The 20188-nt window shown below is 41.9% G+C and overlaps 1 protein-coding gene across 3 annotated transcripts in view; it reads left to right on the top strand.

Annotated features, from left to right (window-relative positions):
- The window catches only part of LOC126851339 (dystroglycan 1), a 60144-nt gene that overhangs the window by 21764 nt on the left and 18192 nt on the right, over nt 1-20188 (top strand). The window contains exon 1 of one of the 3 annotated variants that reach the window (XM_050595199.1): nt 4474-4862. The exons of the other annotated variants lie outside the window; for them this stretch is intronic. The gene's annotated coding sequence lies outside the window, so the exon portion shown is untranslated. Of the gene's footprint in view, nt 1-4473; nt 4863-20188 lie in introns of those variants that run through there. 3 annotated transcript variants of the gene reach the window in all.

Raw genomic sequence — 20188 nt, 5'->3', positions numbered from 1 at the left:
GGTCGTAGCAAGTCAGAGCATCTCTCGTCGAGCTCGTCTCTCGTCTCTTGCTCCTTCTTTTCGATTAACTGCAACTTTGACTCTCTCTTCTTTCCAGTGTTATAATGCATTTTTATTTTTTTAAGACAGACCTTAAAGAAGGCGAATGCAGCTGCGAATTTAAATACCAAAACTATTACGTTTCTTTTTCTTAACGCTCGTTTAAGTAATCTGCTTTTTTCACTTTTTTTTTTTCTCACGTATTTAGCTACATATCGATCGATGTTCTTTGCTGAGTAAGCTCTTTCCGAATCTTAATTATGGTTCGAGTAAAGTCAACTTTTTTGGCAACTGTAATCGTCCATAACTTCTGATAAAATCACAACACTTTTAAGTTGAATAATTAAATTACATTTTATTTATTTTTGAATAGATTTAAAAAATTATAGCACTTGAAACAGAGAGTAGTTAAAAAAAAAAAAAAAAATTAAAAATCGAAAAACAGGAGAATGTTTTGAAGCTATTCTTATATGTTTAAAATCTTTAAGGCACTTAGACATATCAAAAAATTATATTGTATAGTTTAAAATTATCGATATTTTAAAATATAAAATAAAATTTGATATTTTGATCATTTCCAAAAATGTAGCCGTCTCTTTAAAATTTAATTAATTTCAAAGGAATAACGATATTCTCAAAAAAAAAAAAAAATCAATCGATCGCATCGTCGTTTGTTTCTATAATTAAAGACGTAGAGTTTTTTTTTATTAAAAATATATGACATTTGATATTTGATGGATTATTTGATCGAAACGTATTCTTCTCTCGCGTCGAATTTCTGTTCTCTTCAGCTTCGTCGGCGGAATCAATATTCCGACGCAAAATGCACCGCTGCGAGAAATATCGAGTGAGCAAAATCGAGCGTAAGATTGCACGCGTGACTTTACGAGCCACTTTATTAAGGATATATCATCCTTCCCTAGAGAAAATCGATAAAAGGTCGGAGTTAACGGCCTCGGCAGCGCCCTACCGATCGACCACGATCGACGTTTAATCTGCCAATAATGAAGTTACTCGATAAAGTGAGTGGTATGCGATATAAATAATTAACGGGGAATGATTAGATGTCTATTAAAACGATGATCTCTATTCGTTCCAGATGAGACAGGCAGTTAGTTCCGGCAATTCTTCCTTAAATTAAAGTCGAACATTTTCTAATCTTTCGATGTCAACTTTTTATCTAATAATTTATCCGATACTTTAAACAGTCAGATCTCTTTCTTTTTCAAATTATTTAATTTAGTATTGCCAAAAATTCTCTTTTTAAAAGTGTGTAAAATTGTTCGTTTGATGTTTATTTGCAAAATAGGGAAGCTCCATTTATATACAAATTAAGCCTATCAAAGTCTTCAAGGTTCTATAAACGTGAAGAAAAAAGATTGAGGTTGAAGATAGATGCAAGATTTCGACTCGAACAGCAATCTAAACGAAAGATCACGTGTTTTGTTTGAAAGTTAAGTCATCGGTGTTCACGGCACGCGGTACCTATAGACTTTACGTTCGCTTCGCGCGAACATCGCATTAAGCGCCGCGAAAAACTTATCTCGAAACTTATCCAAGAAGTTGCGAGGCGAGCGACGTTTTTCCGCCGCATAAAACCGCGAAACTTTATTCCCTTTATTCGCGGGCTTTACCGCGAATGCGAATGTATTGTGTGCGCGCATATGTGTATATATATATATGCATGTTATGTCCCGACTATATTTATTATGCAGTTCTTTTCGTAGAAAAGCGGAGCTACACGCTGTCGCGGCTAATATTTCTGCTTAACGCTTCTCATCGTGTAAAGTGCGTTAAACTAATCGCGCGTAATCATCGCTCTCGCCTCTCGCGAACGTGACGCTCATCGAGAAACTAGTTTACATCATTCGTACGCGCAGCATCGCTTCAAGCTTGAAGGAGAGGTGAAAAGCGCGAATTTATATTTGGGAACATGCGCATCTTGTGTGCGTTACGCGATACCGAATATCGTAGAGGGTGATGTGACCGAGAAATCAATGTCGAGAAACGATCGCATTTATTTGACAAACGGCTGCAATCTGCAATTTTGCACGAAACGTTGCCAAGATTCTATCTAAATTACACATTTACGCGTCTCGAAATTTATAATGTGACAAATTTTGGCCGTATTTTCAAAATATTCCGCGCATTTATCTCTCATCGCGCTTTGTGGCGATGCGATCGGAAAATGTAAAACGCTTGCACGCGACAGCTAATTTAAACGTTAATGTTATTTCATCGATGCATTTTCGATGCGTTTTATCGACGAAGGGTCGCAGGCTGGAAATTTATAGTAATAATTTCGAAAGCAGCCGAGAGCACGACGAACAATATGAAGGGAGGCAGGGCAGGCTTGAAGATCTTATTGGAAAAGTTCATAAACTAATCAAGAGCTCTTTATAAAATTCATTCAACAGAAATGCTAAATTGTAGCATCGAGTTTACATAACAGTGTGCGATATTTACGAAAGAAAAGCGAAGTAACGTGAGAGGGAAGGGGGTTGAAGAGAAATGTTCCTCGGCGTGAGAAATGTATCTTTCGGATTTATATAAAATCCGGAGTTTCACGATACGTTTATATATATTTAAGATCGCGATGTAACTTTAATCTCACTGCGTCGCGTTTTCCCCCGACAAACTTTTTCGCGTAAACGCCACGTCGCGTTCATTCCCCGAGAGAGGCGCGACATTTATTTTGCCGACGCAGAAATAAAAACGTCGCTCTCTCGTCAAAAAAGTGGACGTCGCTGCGAGGTACGACGGGGGATGTTACTCGCTTACGACGATAGATACATTATCGCATTAATACTGAAAAATTGCGATATATATCTCTGATAAAATGGAAAAAAAAAATTTGCTCGAAGAAGGAGGTCGAACGTGTCGTGGTCCTTTGGCGACGTTACTTTGCGTAATTAATTTCCTTCAGCGTTGAAAAAGCAGCATTTAATTCCTGGAATGCGTTTCGCGCGCGAGATCCCAAGTCGAAATTTTTCTTCTCTTCGACCTCGGTTTTTAATTCAACATCCACTTTAATCCAGATCTTTTTCGAAATCTATTCAATCTCTAATTTTTCCGTTTTTTTTTTAAGTAGTTTGAGTGGAGAAACTATTCGTTCACCGATTTCCGGTGCAAACTAGAAATTCGATTCCCATATAAATTAAAAACCTCTCGAAATCCTCGAAAATTCATCCAACGTGAGAAAATTGAGGTTGAAAAAATAGGAGAACAAATTTTCAACGAAGATAAGATTTCTATTTAAGTAGAAAATCGAGGGATTAACCGCGCGAAAATCTACACTTATCGATGATTTGTTGGTTTTGGACTCTGGCGAAATATTAAAAAAAGTAGAATAATAATTTATATCCGCGCGACATGCATTCTCGCAAAATCCCGCCGACCCGGTACACCGCGACGACAGTGGTTGTTGAACTCGGAGCCGGCGATAAATAGCGCGGCGCTCGCGACAAAACGCCGGAGAGATGTTATTAACGACAATCGATCTAATATTAATCTCGCCCACGTTCCCGGTGCGGTTCGGAGAGAGTGTGTGGAGGGTTAGGGGGGTGGAAGGTGGGGGAGCGGAGGAGAGAACACACGTCTGGTCGTGCGACCTCACAGGGGACAGTGCACCGACCGCGTGCCGATTGGCCCATCATCGACGGCGCCAACGAAAAGTATCGTCCGTCGTCGTGATCGAGTGGTGCGTCGAGATACACGCACACACTCGCGCACGGTCAATGTTGAGTTGTAGTTTTCTCTTCTACCTCCGCGATCGAGACAGGGCGGTGGAGGAGCGGTCTGAATTGTCAACAAGAGAGACAGAGAGAGGAACATATCTACCGTCATCGATAGCGAGAGAAAAGCGGGGAGAGAAAGAGATGGATCGCAGGGGTGGAAGAAGAGCGCTCGAACGGGAAAAGGATGGAGTGCATTGGCATTGGCGACGAGACAGGTGGGAAAGAACGCACGGTTCGTTGTGCGTTGGAGACACGAGTGGATCGAAACGGAGAAAAGCCTACGACGTTGGTATCGGTGGAGATAGAGAGAGAAAGAGAGAGAAGAATTCGTCGAAAGGAGATAGACCGATGGATCAGCGACAGCTGAGATCGAGTTAGTATGAGAGGGAAGAAGTCCTTGCTTTAAACAGCGAAAGATAAAAAGAGACGACGCTACACAGATTCGACTATCGCGAAAGAGAGAAAGAGAGAGAGAGAGTGAGTGAGTGAGTGAGTGAGTGAGGGAGAAAGGGTGGGAGAGAGTGGAAGGGAGCGTCGATGCGCAGCGTAATACGAATTGAACCGCGACAGCGCATTACGTGGCGCGGGAATGGGGATAATGGCAAGCAGGCTGGAAAAGGAGGGGTGGTGGGGAGAGCGAGCGGACGAGCAGGGAAGTCACCGGGCGCCATACTGTCGTCGTCCGTTCCGCACAGTACGCGCCCAGCGGCTCCGTCGCGGTGTCGTCGTCGTCGTCATCGTCGTAGTCGTGTGATCGTATGATCGTCGTCTCTCAGTCGCGTCGGTAGTGTGCGCATGTAGTGTGTATACATACATATATATATATAAACTTTTTTACGTGTCGTGCGCGCCGACGCGTCGTAACGCGGCGTCCGGAGCGTCGCCGTCTCGCCCGGCATTTTTTTTTCGCCGTCGCCTCTCCGTGCGAAGGATACGCGCGAGGATCGGGAGTGTGGAAAAGTCGCAACCGGGATTTCTCTTCTCCTTTGTACGACGAGAGAACACGCTATCACTGCCGTCGTCGACGTCGTCGATTTCCCTCTCCCCTTGGTCGCGAGAAACACCTGTGAAATACACCGATACAAGGTGAGTGCGATGGTACATACACCTGACGATGAACGATACACCGGCTGAACGCGCGGAGAGAGAAAGAGAGAAAGAGAGCGCGGAACGGCGGACTAACTGCGTTAAGGTTAGGTGACCGGCCGTGAGCTCGGATTGCGAGCCAGATTTCGCGAAGACGTTTCTCGCTGCGCGTTTTTTTTCGCACTTTTGCGAGACATGCCTCGCGTCGCGGTCATGTCACACATGTCGTGTCGCGTCGCTCTTACTTTCGTTTCAGGCGACGCCGACGCGCTTTCGTACGAGGGGGACTGGAAACCCCAATGGGACCGAACTCGTTTCTCGTCGGGAAACAAAGAAAAATTCCCAATCGTCCGTTTCCTTAGCGGTCCAGAGACGAAGTTTATAGAGGAAAGATGGAAATCTTTCTTTCGTTAGAGAAATAAACCAAGATGTTTTAATGTCAATCAATTCTTTACACATGCCGAAAATGACGCTTACACAGGGATTTGTCATTACATCACCCAAGAATAACGAATAAATCTGTATTCTTTGTTTTTTTTTTTTTTTTTAAGTCTATATTCATTGTTTTTTTCATTTATTTATTTTTTTCTTGTTTACAAACATTAGTCAATCTCCAATTTGAAGCTTCAATCACTCAATAACTTTGATTAATCAAACTAATTATCCGTGCCTGGATTTATATCTGTCTCGAAATTTCACAACGCGCGCTTTATTTTCCGACGAAAACAAATAGACGGAAATGTAACCGTAGACTGCTTTTGACGGGAGGTACGCTTTTGGGATGCAGATGTTCGCCGCGTTTCGCGGAGGCTAATTCTGTCGACGATGAATCTCGCGCGATCGAACGCGTGGGGGATTTCGCGGAACGGAGGGAAGAAAGTGAGAGCGCGCTATATCGGGGGTTGGTGGAGAGGAGAGGTAAGGTAGGAAGGGGGAGCCGAGTCTCGAGAGTAGTTTAGGTCGGTCGGAGGCGAATCTCGGGCGTTAAAAGAAGAAGGAGGGATTCTGATATAATGCGGAGCAGAGAGACCGGGAAGGAAACTTCTTGCACACCGTGGGCTTGTCGCCACGATTGTGGTGGAAGTTTATGCATAAGTTTAACCTTTTGCGACTTTTTCCTTTCGAGAAAATTAAAAGCGCGAACGGGAAAAGCCGCTGCAGTCAACGCTCTTTAACGAGCTTCTTCTTGACCGAATTAATTCTCGTCGGCTGATTTAATCTGAACCTACTCAAGTTAGAGAGAGAGAGAGTGAAAGAGAGAGAGGATCGCTCGATATAAATTTAAAAAGAAACGGGACATAATTTCAAGAGGCGTTATTCATATGCATGATAAATATGGAAATGAGTAAATTTGACAATCGCTAGTTTCGGTAAACTGACATTTTTATTAACAACTGCGTTTTTAATTATTAAAATCTCATATTTCCATTGCGAAATTATATGCATACCGAATGTGTCTTCAACAGTTTCACGAATTAAATATTATTAGCGAAAATGACAAGAAAGAAATTATATTGTTTACTGTAAAGTTTCATATTTATAGCGGAGCCCATAATTGACATTTCGTCGTAAAAGAAAATTCTGCTTTCTATACGATTATAAAAATAAAGCGTTGGGGAGATGTCATTTTTGAAGTTCGGCGGATACCATTTCACGTTTATGTCTCATCGATGATGCATAACCGTAGACAGTTCCCAGCATCTCTAGGATAGGCAAGACATAAACATACACACACACACACACACACACGGGTCGGTCGCTCGTTTTACATTACGATCGTTTCCCGCTCCCGGCATAAATTTCGAGTTCTGAACTGCATTATGCATGGCCCGCGCGATGCACGAAATATTACCATAAGTGGCGGTGCCACAGTCACGGCCGCGACTACGAAGATGAATCGCTTTTCCGCGGAAACGCATAAATTTTTAATCATGATCGGAAAATTGTGTCGCGCGTCTTGAGTGTACATTCGCCATGGAATTCGTAAACCGGATCAAGTTTATCCGCGTGAAGAAAAAATGTCTCTCTCTCTCTCTCTCCCTCTCTCTTTCTCCGCGACACATTTTTATGATGTTTGAAAATTTAAACGTGACCTGCGACACGTTTACCATACCGTATTGTCGTAGAGAGTCATTTTTATCCGCACGCGTAAGCATCTGTTTGGCTTCTTTTTCGAGTATTCTTTCCGAGAATATTCGCGAAAGATGAAAAGGAGACGAAGGAGGATCCATCCGGTCCATGGCTGATGCACGATGCCGCTCCTTTTGCTCTCGCTTTGCTCTCGGGCTGGTGAAATCGAACTCTTTGTCTGGTGGAAGAAAGGAGTCCGTGGAGACTCACGTTTCGCCAGCTGTCAAACTCTCGTTCGCCCAATAGCGGCGGGGGCGCGCGTGGTCCGCGTGACGTGACATGGAGCGGACGCATTTCCGCGGCAAATCCATTATTCCTCCCATTTCGCGACGAGACATCATCCCGATCGAGAAAATACGCGGACATTTCTGTCGATCAGAACATTGAAATTACGATCGCCAATCAAAATTCTGCCGCTGACGTAAACAACTCGCGCGAGGACCTTTGGAGGATGGAAAACAATAGCGGTGATTATTACGTAATATGCTCAAAGGCAGACTGTAGAGCTACGTATAATTGGTGTAGAAATTCCTAGTATAGACTTTTACACGATTTATGCGTGTGTACGACGCAGCATCATCGTGTAACTTGATCGGCTCGAGCCCGTATGAGATATCATCGATGTGTAGCCTCTTCTTCACTGACAATGAACCATCCATCGGTCGATTCATTCTAATGCCGAGCCCTGATGCTCATCCTCCTACGCTTTCCATTCATGACGAACGCGATCCTTAATCTGCTCACTTCTCGCTCACTTGAATTCCGCGATAAGATAAGCGCCTAAGTGCGTCTATTGTCCCAAACACACTTTTTTATCTTAAGCAGTAAACGAGGTACGATCTGATTATCGGATCCCTTTGAAATAGCGTTTCTTGATAAAATTTGTTCGAGAAAAATATCCCGAAGAATATTTAAAAGAGGAAAGTCAGCTACTCAACGAATTGCGGATTATTCGTGCTCTTTCTTTTTTTTTGTCCTTTTTCTCATGCTCGCCTCGTTAATTTCGATTTAGTCGAGATGGTTTTTCGTCTTCCACGGAAACGCCCTTCGGGTAATATTCTTATCTCCCGCGCAATTAACATTAATGAAAAGCCATCGACATGCAGCCAGCTCTCTCACGCTCTTTCATTAAGACTCATTAGAGGCATTACTGGCCTCACTCGATCCAGCCACAGGCTACGTGGCTAGGATCGACTTCTCTTCGCACATACTCCTTCGCTCTGATGCCCGCCATAATATATCATGTCAGATTGGAGATTCAATCCATAAGAAAACTTCTCTAATCATTCTTGTGGTTAACACATGTTCCTAGCATGTCATATCCAGAGGTTGAATACGATTTACCATAATGATTGATATTTTAATTTTTATTGAAAAAAAATCTAAAATATAAAAGAATTTGATTTTACTTATTTATTTAATTAGATTTTAATTATCTATTTAATTATATATATATATACATATATATTTATTTATTTATTATATAATAATTTAATTACACACATAATTATATATAATATATATATTTGATTTTTTCTAATACATAAATTAGGGACGTATGTAGTCATGTGCCAGCTATTTGAAAATATTAATGAGACTCGCATTAATGTCGCTGCGTATATAAAATGTGTCGATTACAGCGGCACTAATTGATATCATTTTGTAATGCATAGATTATGAAATTGCGCGTTATATGGACGAAGTAAGTTTTTAAAACCGCTTAATTTTCCGCGAGAAATTATGTGTCTGTTCTGAAAACTTTCGTTGCATCATATTCTTTCCACGACCTGGTTGCAACTTTCGACCAGCCCGGCAGGCTAATGGCATTTCGGCGGCATTTACCGCCTACGGTGTCCTCTTGTCTTGATAATACCGGTCGCCCTAACGCTTTACGAAACGACTCGCGCATGGAAATTTATCGCGCGCTCAAGATACCGAGTGATATTTTTTATTAGAGCCGTCTTCCAGCTATGCACTATCTCGCAACGAACCATGTATTTTTTCAACGAAAAACATCCGCATAGTATTCCCTTTCGCGGTATTTTATCGGAAAATTTCAGCGCGCGTCGATTTTTTATTCGGCGAATATTTGCACGCCTCTTCTCTCCCCCTCCTACCTTGCATCGCAATAATCAAAATTATTGTTGTATTAAAAGAGCACGAATATTCACATACACACGGACGGCAAATGTATTTTTATCCGCTCGTAATCTCCGCGCAACTATGGTTATCGACAAATATTTCTCCGTCCGGAACCAATCTCGGCGATTATTTTTCTCCGCGTCGCGATAAAATAATGCGTTAAAATAACGCGTTCCGTATCGCTTGTCTCTTTCTCTCTCTCTCTCTATTCTTTCCTCTTTCCGCTATCCGGGAAAGTTTCGCTATCACCATAAAGAGGGTAAAGAGCGCGAGGGGAAGGAAGGACATCTTTTTTCGCACGGCGCCCGCATCCTGGACACGATTAATTAAGCCAGCTGGCGGTCGAGTGTGTCCCATTTGCGGACTTAAATAGAAAATAGAACGGATATTCGTCTCGCGCTGTCGGGCGCCACGACAACTTGACGGAAAAAGGGATTTTCGACAAATGGAAGCTGCTTGGAGCGGATGCGCGGAGCGAAAATCATCGGAAATTAAAAGCACCGAAACTCAATCGCTTTTCGTTCTATCGAATCACAATAAGTCCACCGCACTTACGACGGTCAGTGTAAAATCGATCATTGTCAGCGAAATGCTAAAAACACGTATAAGGAAAGTATAATATATCCGCATATATATTTCGAAATCGCGGTTTCCTTCCGAAGTTGTCAAACTTTAGCCAGGAAAACTCCTTTCCTCTGAAAAGTATTGATTTCCGTTTTTCGGCCAGTTGCACTCGCGAATATTGATTAATTTACCAACAGAATATTTTTTTTAGATGAGGTAGTAATAAATATAACACGCGCGCTTTATATATAGCATATAATCCATTTATTATATAGATGACGTATTACAAAACGCATAATAATATACAAATTAATTAATTCATTTATTTTAATAAATATTGGTGTTCCTTCCTGTGTCTGTTATTATTATTGTATATATATATATATATATATATATGTATATATGTGTACAAATAGCTTGAACAATTGCGCGTTAATTTATTGCTTTATTAAAATATTCAAAAATCCAGTTTTTTTTTACTATCATTTATCGAACGTGTGTTTTTTTTTTTTATGTAAACACGTAGGATTTTTTGTTGTTTACATTTTAAATTTTCCCGATGTGCTTCGTAAACCCCTGCTCACCGATGTACTTGAAGAGCAAACAGCAGCTCCCTTGGTCTCATTACGATAACGTATACTTATCGCGTTGAGGAACATACACAAGAGAGATACAGCGCGCGCGTAAAACACGATGGGCTTACGCGATATTACGTGAGATAAAGGTTTGAATAGTCGCCTGAAGGTATATTAAAGCTGGCAGAATTAACTGGAGGAATGGGTTTTGCGATATTTTTAGATATGGAGAATGAAAAGTAGCATTGTGAAAAGAAATAATTGAGCAAATAATTAAGAAATACAAAGGAACAGGGTAATTTGTTGCAGCATTTGTGTCACCTCGTGTCCAGTATCTCTAGATCGACAAGGGTTTCGAGGGAAGTCGCATCCCCCTCCGTCCCTCGTTTCGACTTCCGCTCGTACAAAGGCAACCTTGTCTTTCTCGACGACGCGTCCGAAAGAGGATGCACGCATCCCCCATTCGCGTTAAACGTTCGAACGGGAGATTTTTCGTTTCTGCGAGGCGTCCCGTCAAGCTACATAGATCGCGGTTCTTCTTATGAAATATATTTTCTTCGTTGATAGCCGGTGTCGAGAGAGACGTCTTGTTAAAATCACGAATTGACAACGGATAACATTTCACTCTGAAAGCCGCGCGAACCTCGGATGCTTCGTAAATTAAAATCGGGAAAGTCTGCTATATATATATATATTGTAACAAAGTTTTTTAAACGAGGCCGCAGCGGACGACAGCTTGTTATCGGACGTGATAGCTGATAGGTACATAACAAGGACGGGTATTATGATGATTTAATGAGGCGAGATAGCTACCCCATATATACCAGTTACTTTATAAATAACTTACGAATTATTTTTATATTGAAAAATATATTGCGCGCGCGAAAAAAAAGAAACGATATCTCGGATCTATATGTTGAATAAAAATATTAAAGAAACAAAGAAAGAGGATGCAGATAAATCTCGCGGTGAGACGCTATATAGGCGTCATCTCATTTTCTCTATTTGAAAATTCTTCACGTCGAACGTAGCCTCCGCTCGTATTTTACGTCACCTCTCTAAATCATACGAACGAGAGATAAGAGTATACGATTCTTGCAAACGCATTTTAGCTTCCTCAAAAAAGTACATAACGCGATTGCACGCGTGATATGCACTTTTTTGAGGAAGCTAAGATGCGTTTGCAAGAATCGATTGCATGCGCGAAGCGATCGGATTTGGATGGATAAAATTCTGTAGCAGGATCTCTCTCTTTCTCTCTCGATCCGTCGAATTGCACTGGGATTAGTCCTCGTTGGAGCTTGTCTCCGGCAAGCCGGGGAGGATCAGGGAGCTCGAGGAATTTCAATGAGTCAGCGATTTCGTGAATCGATCCTCTCTTCGTTTTATACTAACATGACACTCGTCCAGCGAGATGTAATTTCCGCCATTGTTTGAATCTTTTTTTTAATCCCGACGCTTCAACAAGTTTGCGCGATTAATATAATTCGCTATTAATTCGTCACGGATCTTCTCCCAAAAAAAAAAAATGATATCGAATGGAAGCACGGCGGATATCAGAGTCAATTATCGCGACGCTTAAAAATCCATTCTTCTTGCTCCGCAATAGCAAGTCGCGGTGCGGCAATAATTCTCGCGCGAAGATCGATAAATATATCTGACCACCTTGTCCGTCGTAAATCTTTCCGCGAAGAAAATATTGACATTGCATGTTAAGCCTATCGATCCGCGATATTAAGTGCGATATGTTGCGGTTAATTGATTTCTATAATTAGATATGCGTGTAGATGTAACAGATTTCTTATCGCGCAACCTCGACAAAAGATAAAAAAATAAAATAAATTCGTTTCTTGATATTGTTAATTGCTGAATTTGTCATGCGTCGTGTTTTATTTGTCAATATTCTCGGCAGTGGAAGGGAGAGGGGAAGATAACATTTTATTATTAATGATATTATGTATCAAATTGAAAATTAATTGTTGAAAAGGTTTTCGAAATGCGTTTCATAATCGCCACGTGATTGTTTTTTTTTTTTTTTTCCTCGGTAAATACTTTCGATAAAGCTATATACAGGAAGGAAACTCGTGTATATTGAATTGGTATATCGATTCCCGCTAAAATCAAAAGAGAATGCAATATCGTGCGCATCGAAAGCAATGAATGGACTTTTGCGATTCACGAAGTTATGAATGAGTTTAAGAGCTGAGTGCATGTAAACACGTGTTAAAGCGGCACTTTTACAATATATCTACGCACATATATATAATATACAATTATGTGTATATACATACATTACATACATACATATTTACATATACGTGACTCTGTTAATGCAATTCCAACTCTGGTAGATTAACGAAGACCCGTTCCATTGAAATATTCTAGTCACATATTTACCCGAATATAAACACGTATGAAATCTTATCGCGCGGAAGATAAATGCGTAAAGGAATGTAAACTCGTGGATAAATAATTCACTCGCGCGCTTCAAATGAACTATGTGTCTAGTGTTACATTTGAAGGACGTAAAAATGCGAAGAACTTGAATAATATTTTTTGACATCCGACGAATGTTTCGCGGTGAAATAATTTCCGAAAAGTTTCGTATGGTTAGAAATTAATTTTTCGAAATTGTCGGAAGGAAATGTAGATCCGACCTTTATAGAATACGTCAATATTTGCATTGTGTTTCCGACGAGACGTGGGTGAAAATGGTGGGTATCGACATTTCGACGAAGCCGACCTACACGTTAATGAAGAAATTCCTGAGGTGCTGTCGCTCAATCTCTTTGACAGTAACTGACAATGCGGCTGATATACATTCCGCTCGGCGATGAAAGTGGAAATTGCCTTCTCTCTATCATCATTTCCGGAGAAGTTATTTCGCCGCGTGTAGGTTGGCTGGCATACGACGAAAGGCGAAAGGTAAATACGTTACGTTTGATATTACCGAGAAAGTTACCAGTGCGTTGGAATCGAGAGTCCCCTCACCGGGATATTTATTTTATTTTATTTCATTATTTATTTCGTCAGGCATCAATAACCGTCTCGATAAGGCGTCGTGTGTATTGAGTTTTTTCCTCTAATGTATGTTTATTCTCCGTACAAACATTATACGCGTTTTACGCTCCTCCGGCAATGTTTTACGCCGATATTTCACCTACGCGCGTGCACAATCACAAAGAAATGACTAATAGGGTGTGTATTGGCGTTATTGTATCGGACCGAAATTTTTCCGGCGCTTTTCACATCGATTGCGTATTCAAGCGCAAAACGCCACGGGAAACAAAGGTGGTTCCACGTTTCCGTGCCGCTCGATAGGGTTGTGCGTCGAAAATACGGGAAGCGCCAACTCGATCGTTACATTTGTTAGCGCGTAAACTTGCTTCTCTCTCGCTTCACCGCCAATCATTAAATATCGTCAGTTCGAACGATTGATGCCCCGTGTATTTATTGGTTTTTTCTGACGTTGCATCTCTCGTTCGGCAAAAAAAAAAAAATTTATTTACATCTTAGTGAGTTTAATCGACTGCGAAAGTCACATGATTCGCGAAATATATCAAAAAATATTGCGCGACATTCTGCAAAATTATATTGGCATCTGTAACATCGAATAAATGAGTATATGATTTTATAAAATCGTTGTAAATATTTGAAAATTGGAAGTTTTTCGAACGTCATTCACACGAATATGAATTTATTTTCAGTATTTTGCGCCAATCGATAAATAAGCACCGTCCGTCAATCTTTTTGTTTTTCAAGTGCACGTTAGGGCAATGGCTTCTGTAACGTGATTCCTACATGGTCGCGATCTATAGCCTGCGACCGCCATCACGCCTCTCAATTTCACATCGGAAAAGGCAATGTAGAGAGAGAGAAACGACGAGTTAACTGGAAGAAATATAGCCCCCTTGAAATGTTTCTTTCTTTCTCGTTTCTCCAATTTCTCACCATCGAAGAGTATCTATAGTAAATTTCACGTCGCCTCTTCTTTTCTACAGCGACACTTTCTTAGTCTTTCACAAAATATTCGATATTAACAAGCTAATACCTTCATCTATTTGTGAGAATGGACAATCTACTTTCTTAAAAGTAAGAACATAGTCTATAAAAAAGAGTAATAAATTTTTCCGAGAGTACATATATTTTTCGAATGGAAGTAGACTCGACAATATCGAAAGCTTCGTCTTTTTTATAATTCAACGAACAATGATACGCCGCGTCTTCCTTAATGACAATGATACCGTACGATCGGTGTCTGCGACTCTCGTGAAAATTTCACCGGTTTTCTTTCTCCCTCCTCCTTCCCTCCCCCTGAATTCTCCCTCGTGCGACCGCATCAAATATGGTATTGTTCCTGAAACACGTACGACGATCGTTCTACTTTTGCTTGCACCTCCCGTTCTCATCGCACACGTGCGTTCGACCGTTCTTATCTCTCGGCGCATTCTCTCAGTGTATCATTTACACCGTTGGAGGTTTTGTGGATTTGTATGCGTGCGTGTGTTTCGCGCGCGCGCGCAAATATTTACAGAAGCACTCGCGTCTCTCGGTTTTAATAAGCATATATAAATGACTTTACGGGGCCTAAATGACACGGAGGATTTATTATGAGCGACAGCGGAGTTTTATCCGAAATTTGCCGCCGCGGTCGACGCCGATGATGACACATGCCGTCGATAATGTGTCGTCACGCACGCACTTTGCGCCGTATACACGTAGGTGTGAAACGGGGTCGCGCGACCGTTTGGCGAACGATCAGCGACAGACGTCAATTCTCGGCGCAGCTCGACGACGGACAACATGGCGATGGCTTTCAACAGCGCGGGCCGCCCGCGTGAGCGGATTTATTTTCGGGGGTTGATGCAAACCGGCTGCGCGTCACTCTTCTCGGGCTTAACCGCAGCGTGACAGCGCTTGCCTACATGAGGTCATCGCCTATAGCGATAAAAACAACCGTCGCCGCCTATGTATGTATACGAGCGTTCTTCAAGATGGAAGGTGAGGCGGATGGAGGACGAGAGTGGAGAGGATGAGTCACGATACGACGATGTATGCAACGGACATCGCGTCGAGGAAATTTTCCCCGCAGGCGATCGTGACGGAAATTACCAAAACGCTCTCTCACGCGATTGCCGGAAGACGAGTCGAATTATCGAAGAAGCTTAATTAACTTGAAATAGGGATTATGTAAATTAGAAATTTTAATCTGTCCGCCGAAAGACGAATTAATACAGGAGGTGTGACAATTTCCCGACCATGTTATTACACATATGCGAGCGCGTGTGTAACTGCGCTATTTTAGATGGGACGGTTAATAACGGTGATTATAAAGGAAAATTTTGCAGGAAGTGAGCGAAAGGAAGGCAGAGGCTGAAACGCGTTTGGGTTTATTGCATTATCGTGCCGTTTCGGCGGCACACGCCACACGAGATATGTGCCTGCTCTATTAATAGGTGGACGTGTACGGTCTATTACTCTTGATTAAGCCTATTGCCAGGCCAGCGGCATTAAGCGATAACGCATTCCGACGAGAATTGCGCACGCGGGTTCATTGCATTTGCAAATATAATCGGCGCTGTTTGCATTTTCTCGTCCTTTTCCCTTTTTAAATATTACATTCACAATCATAGTCTGTCGAGCAGTTTTATAAATATATTATATGTGTACACACACACACATTATAGTTCTTTTTTTTTAAGGGATATCATATATTTTAATTCTTTTTTTTTATAACACATTTTTGTGATAGAGAGAAAGAGTACATAAACTGTTATAAAATATTTTGAATAGAGATGAGAATATTGATAAGACAGGTCATTGTCGTCGTTGTTAGTGTGTCTGATATCGCGGCAGGTGCGATAATGAATTGATCCTGAAGGATTACGCGCGATGCTTTTTTTGATCAAATGAGATTATACCGAGTTCCTGCGTACAAGAGGAGTGCCGCATGGACCTGCATGTGAAAGACGTGGTAAAAGTAGAATTATTGAACCCATAAAGGGTCGACAAATGAGGAGGGACATCGAATGTCTCTCTAGCCCCGGATAATCCTCGGAGATGAATACGGTCCCTGCAGGTCGAGGAAACGACCAGTCTTTTTAAATAAGTCCTGTCCCACGCTTTCCGTCTCATATTACACACACACAGATAAATAGATCGAAAAGAATGTTTAATATCATGGATAAATAGATGTGCTAGATTCGTGGAATTATTTATTCGTTATCAACATTAGTGTTTATCATTGTTATCGATCGGAATTCGCGGAGATCTCGTGGTGGGAGCGCGAAGGAGAGCGCAGTTTTTAATTGCAAAAGTGTGCAAACGATCGGGCGATCTGCTTTTTTTATTCCCTTCTCCCTTTCCGATGCATATACATAAGATCTCCGAGTCGAGCTGTTCGTGAAAGCAGCGCATTAGCACGTAACACATGTCGGGGCCCTCCGTCAAGCTTTTTTGTCGGCGACCTGCATTAAGAAGCCGCCTCCGAGGAAATGGAGTTTGTATCTCGCGACTGTATACACACAGAGCCGGCCGGATCATGCCCGGGACCGAGATTCCGAGAAGAAACAGTGCGGCCGTTTGTCCGACGGAGTGCTGGCCGCGATCGAACGGTAATTATGGCCCGCAGTAATTACGTTAATTGTACGATGCGCACCGGACTCGACAGAATTCGAGAGGGAGGATCCCGTCGGCGCGTATTCGCGCGATTTTAAAGCTCGGGAGGAACGCAAATGAGGAACGATAATGACGATGACGAGGAGAATGACGATGATGACGATAATAGCGGGGGCGTAATACGGTGGTGGTGACCTGCGGGAATTAATAGCGCGCGGGGACGAGTCCGCCGAGTGCCGCTGATTCTCGTCGACGTTCGCGTCGTTGATAATTAACGCCGCGTTGATAATTAGCGATCCGACGCATCGCGATAAACGTGCCACGCCGTTGTGCCATGGTCCGAACATGGTGTTTATTGAGACTTTTTCCCGAACGAAAACTATCCAGACGGCGGACGTCCCGTTGAGCAACATCCTGGATATAACGCGTAACTTAATAAATGGCACGGTAAATAAATGGTGCCGGAAAAAAACGGCGCCGGTTTTGGTCGACGAGCCGAGAATTCAATGACATTAATTTTGTCGGCGGGCAGATCAATGGGCAGGAAAAGTCTTCTTTTTGAATAGTCTTTTGAATTTTTCAAGCGGCGCTTTTCACACGATTTTCGCATCGATGTACATGTACACGAAGCTCATCCGTTCGCATACATTTTCACGAGCGCATTTCTTTTGATAACGATTCAATCAGTTTTGCTTGTGCGACGCTCGTTTGCTCGTCCGCAGCGAGTACTAATCACCCATGATTAAATATAAATGACACGATGCCATAATAGAATCCATTTTATCGAAACTGCTTTTACGGCTAATCAGCGTCCTCAATCTTCGTCCATCCCGCGATAATGGATGGTCGTAATTTGTCTAAATTATTTGACGCGCACGCATTTTATATGATAATTATTGCGCGCTACTTTTGCGTTAATTATCACACAGTTGGTATCAACGCGAAATATACTTTCGATGTCGAGTGATAGATGAAACTTATCGCGCCGAGAAATTCCAGATAAGAGGAGGAGAAAGAAATATAAAGATGAAAATTGCGGCGAGTATAAAATAAAGTCTAACTTCACCGAATATGATGCGAGCATGAAGATAAGAGCGAATAAACGCGCCGAATATACAAAAATGAAGAAATAAACCGGCAGGCAGGCGATTGCGCGACAATCAGACGCCGTTTTTCTCATAAACATATAACTCCGACTCGGTAAATGACGGTAAAACGTGAAGCGCGTAAAAGAATGATGGCTGGGGAACTCGCACAATGCTCCCATTCACCAAGTTCACGTCGACTGTTGTTATCATATACAATATGGCCCAACAACTTCCACGACCCATTAACCGCAGGTTAAAATCTCGAAGCTTGTCCCGACAATGGCGTTGTGCCGGTTTTAAATCGCGAGAGAAACGAGCGTGAAAGAAAAATCATTTACCAGATTTACCGGAAAATTTTCGACCTCGGTGTGACGAATGATTTTCAGTATCTAGGAAAGACAGATCCACAGATTTGTGTATCTTTCGAAGAGGATCTCGCGCGACGGTAACTTTGTATTTATTCACGATGAATCAGCGAGCTCGCCGAGTGAAAGTGTCGTCGGAAGTGTCATTAATTATGATGGATATTATGAACGAATATTCACACAAACGCACGAATTGAGCAATAAGAGCGTATAGGAAGGCAGTCATGCATTATTGCATTACGTAATACGACGAAAACTCACGCGACGGAGGATTGCGCTATTAAATGAATCGCATATTAATCTCCATGGGTTAATTACGAGACACGGGTATCCGCTTCGAGCATTGTGTTCGAGCTATCGCGCTCTTCAATCTACACGAGTCATACAAAAGCTCGACCGGAGCAAATATTTCTCCTCTCCCGGCACGGTTAGAAATAAAGCTGTGACACATTTACCGCTCGTGCGCGGCTGGCAGGAAATTTGTCCGGACGATTGTTTCTTTTTTTTTCTTTTTTTTTTTTCTTTTTTTTTTGGAAGGTGGGGGCCTCTGCAGCGAGCACACGTGGCCAAACTGTTGCCGCAATAATAATGACCGGGATGACGCTGCACGTTTATCCAGCGATATGTCCCTCTGTGGATTCCTCCTCCTCCCCCCCTCTCTCTCTCTCTCTCTCTCTCTCTCCTTTGGCCCTCCGTTTTATTCGCGCGAAGCACATATCGATAAAGAATATCTTCGGAATATCTCGGAGAATAGGTAGGGAAATGGCCCTTTTCTTTTTTTTTTTTTTTTACAATTGTATATAGCTTCGATAAAACTGGACGGTATCTGTCAAAAACTACTGCGACTTTTATCGACTGTAATGCGAGCGCGAGATATCGTTCGAACGACGTCGCACCGAAGTACCTCGACAACGTCCGGTTAACGTCTGATTTACGTCGTTCCGCGTAACGCGACATTATCGCGATATTTGACGTATGTATTGCCGCAGATGCAGGTGATGATCCGCCTTGGCGCTTATCGTTCAAGTTTACAACTTGCGAATTTGATGGAGCGCGATATATCGTATCATTGATTTTCGTTGTATTCGCGAAAGATGCCTAATCGTGAAATCACAATGTTAAATTTATAATGTTTTTATATATTAAATATTATTATAATATTATTATAATGTTTTAAATTAGACGTGTCAAAATCGGGCGCGAATTTGTTTTGAAGGCGAACGATTTATTGACAGCTGTTTTAACATTTGTTTTTATATTTTTGCTTATGATGCGCGAAACATGTCTTTGAAATAAATATCTAGAGGATTTCAGAAACCTTCTACGTACTTTCCGATATTCGCAAACGTTCTTTTAATTTCTGCGAAGAACTTCATGTCTCGGAGATTGAAAATCGTTTAAGGAAAGAAAAAAATTCCACCTAGACTTATTACATGTCTGTCGCAAGCGTTTCTCTCCTTTTTAAAATTGTTTTGCTCACGTAATACTTACTACATCGGGAACAGAGTTGCCGGAGATCTTTTTCCATTCGCGCGAATATATGTAAATGCAGTCTGTCAATATATTCGAGTTTGCGACCGATCTATTGGGAAGATATAAAAGAGCCAACCCTCTCTCTGACGTCTTTCGACTTATACATTGACGTTTACATAACGACAGACGGCGAGTATGACACTGCCATGAGATATTCATCGACGCCGCAGATCGATTTTCATTTCGTCCAGCATCCAGAAAGTACTTTCGCCCTACATATTGGAAACCGGTCCAATATCCCTCGTGAAAGAGGTTCATCTTCCTCTCGAGTCGCCAGTGATTCGAGTACCCACCTACCGCCACTCGCGAAC

Source organism: Cataglyphis hispanica, chromosome 8 (assembly GCF_021464435.1).
Source record: "Cataglyphis hispanica isolate Lineage 1 chromosome 8, ULB_Chis1_1.0, whole genome shotgun sequence".
Classification (NCBI taxonomy): domain Eukaryota; kingdom Metazoa; phylum Arthropoda; class Insecta; order Hymenoptera; family Formicidae; genus Cataglyphis; species Cataglyphis hispanica.
This window is presented reverse-complemented; position numbering and strand designations above follow the sequence as displayed.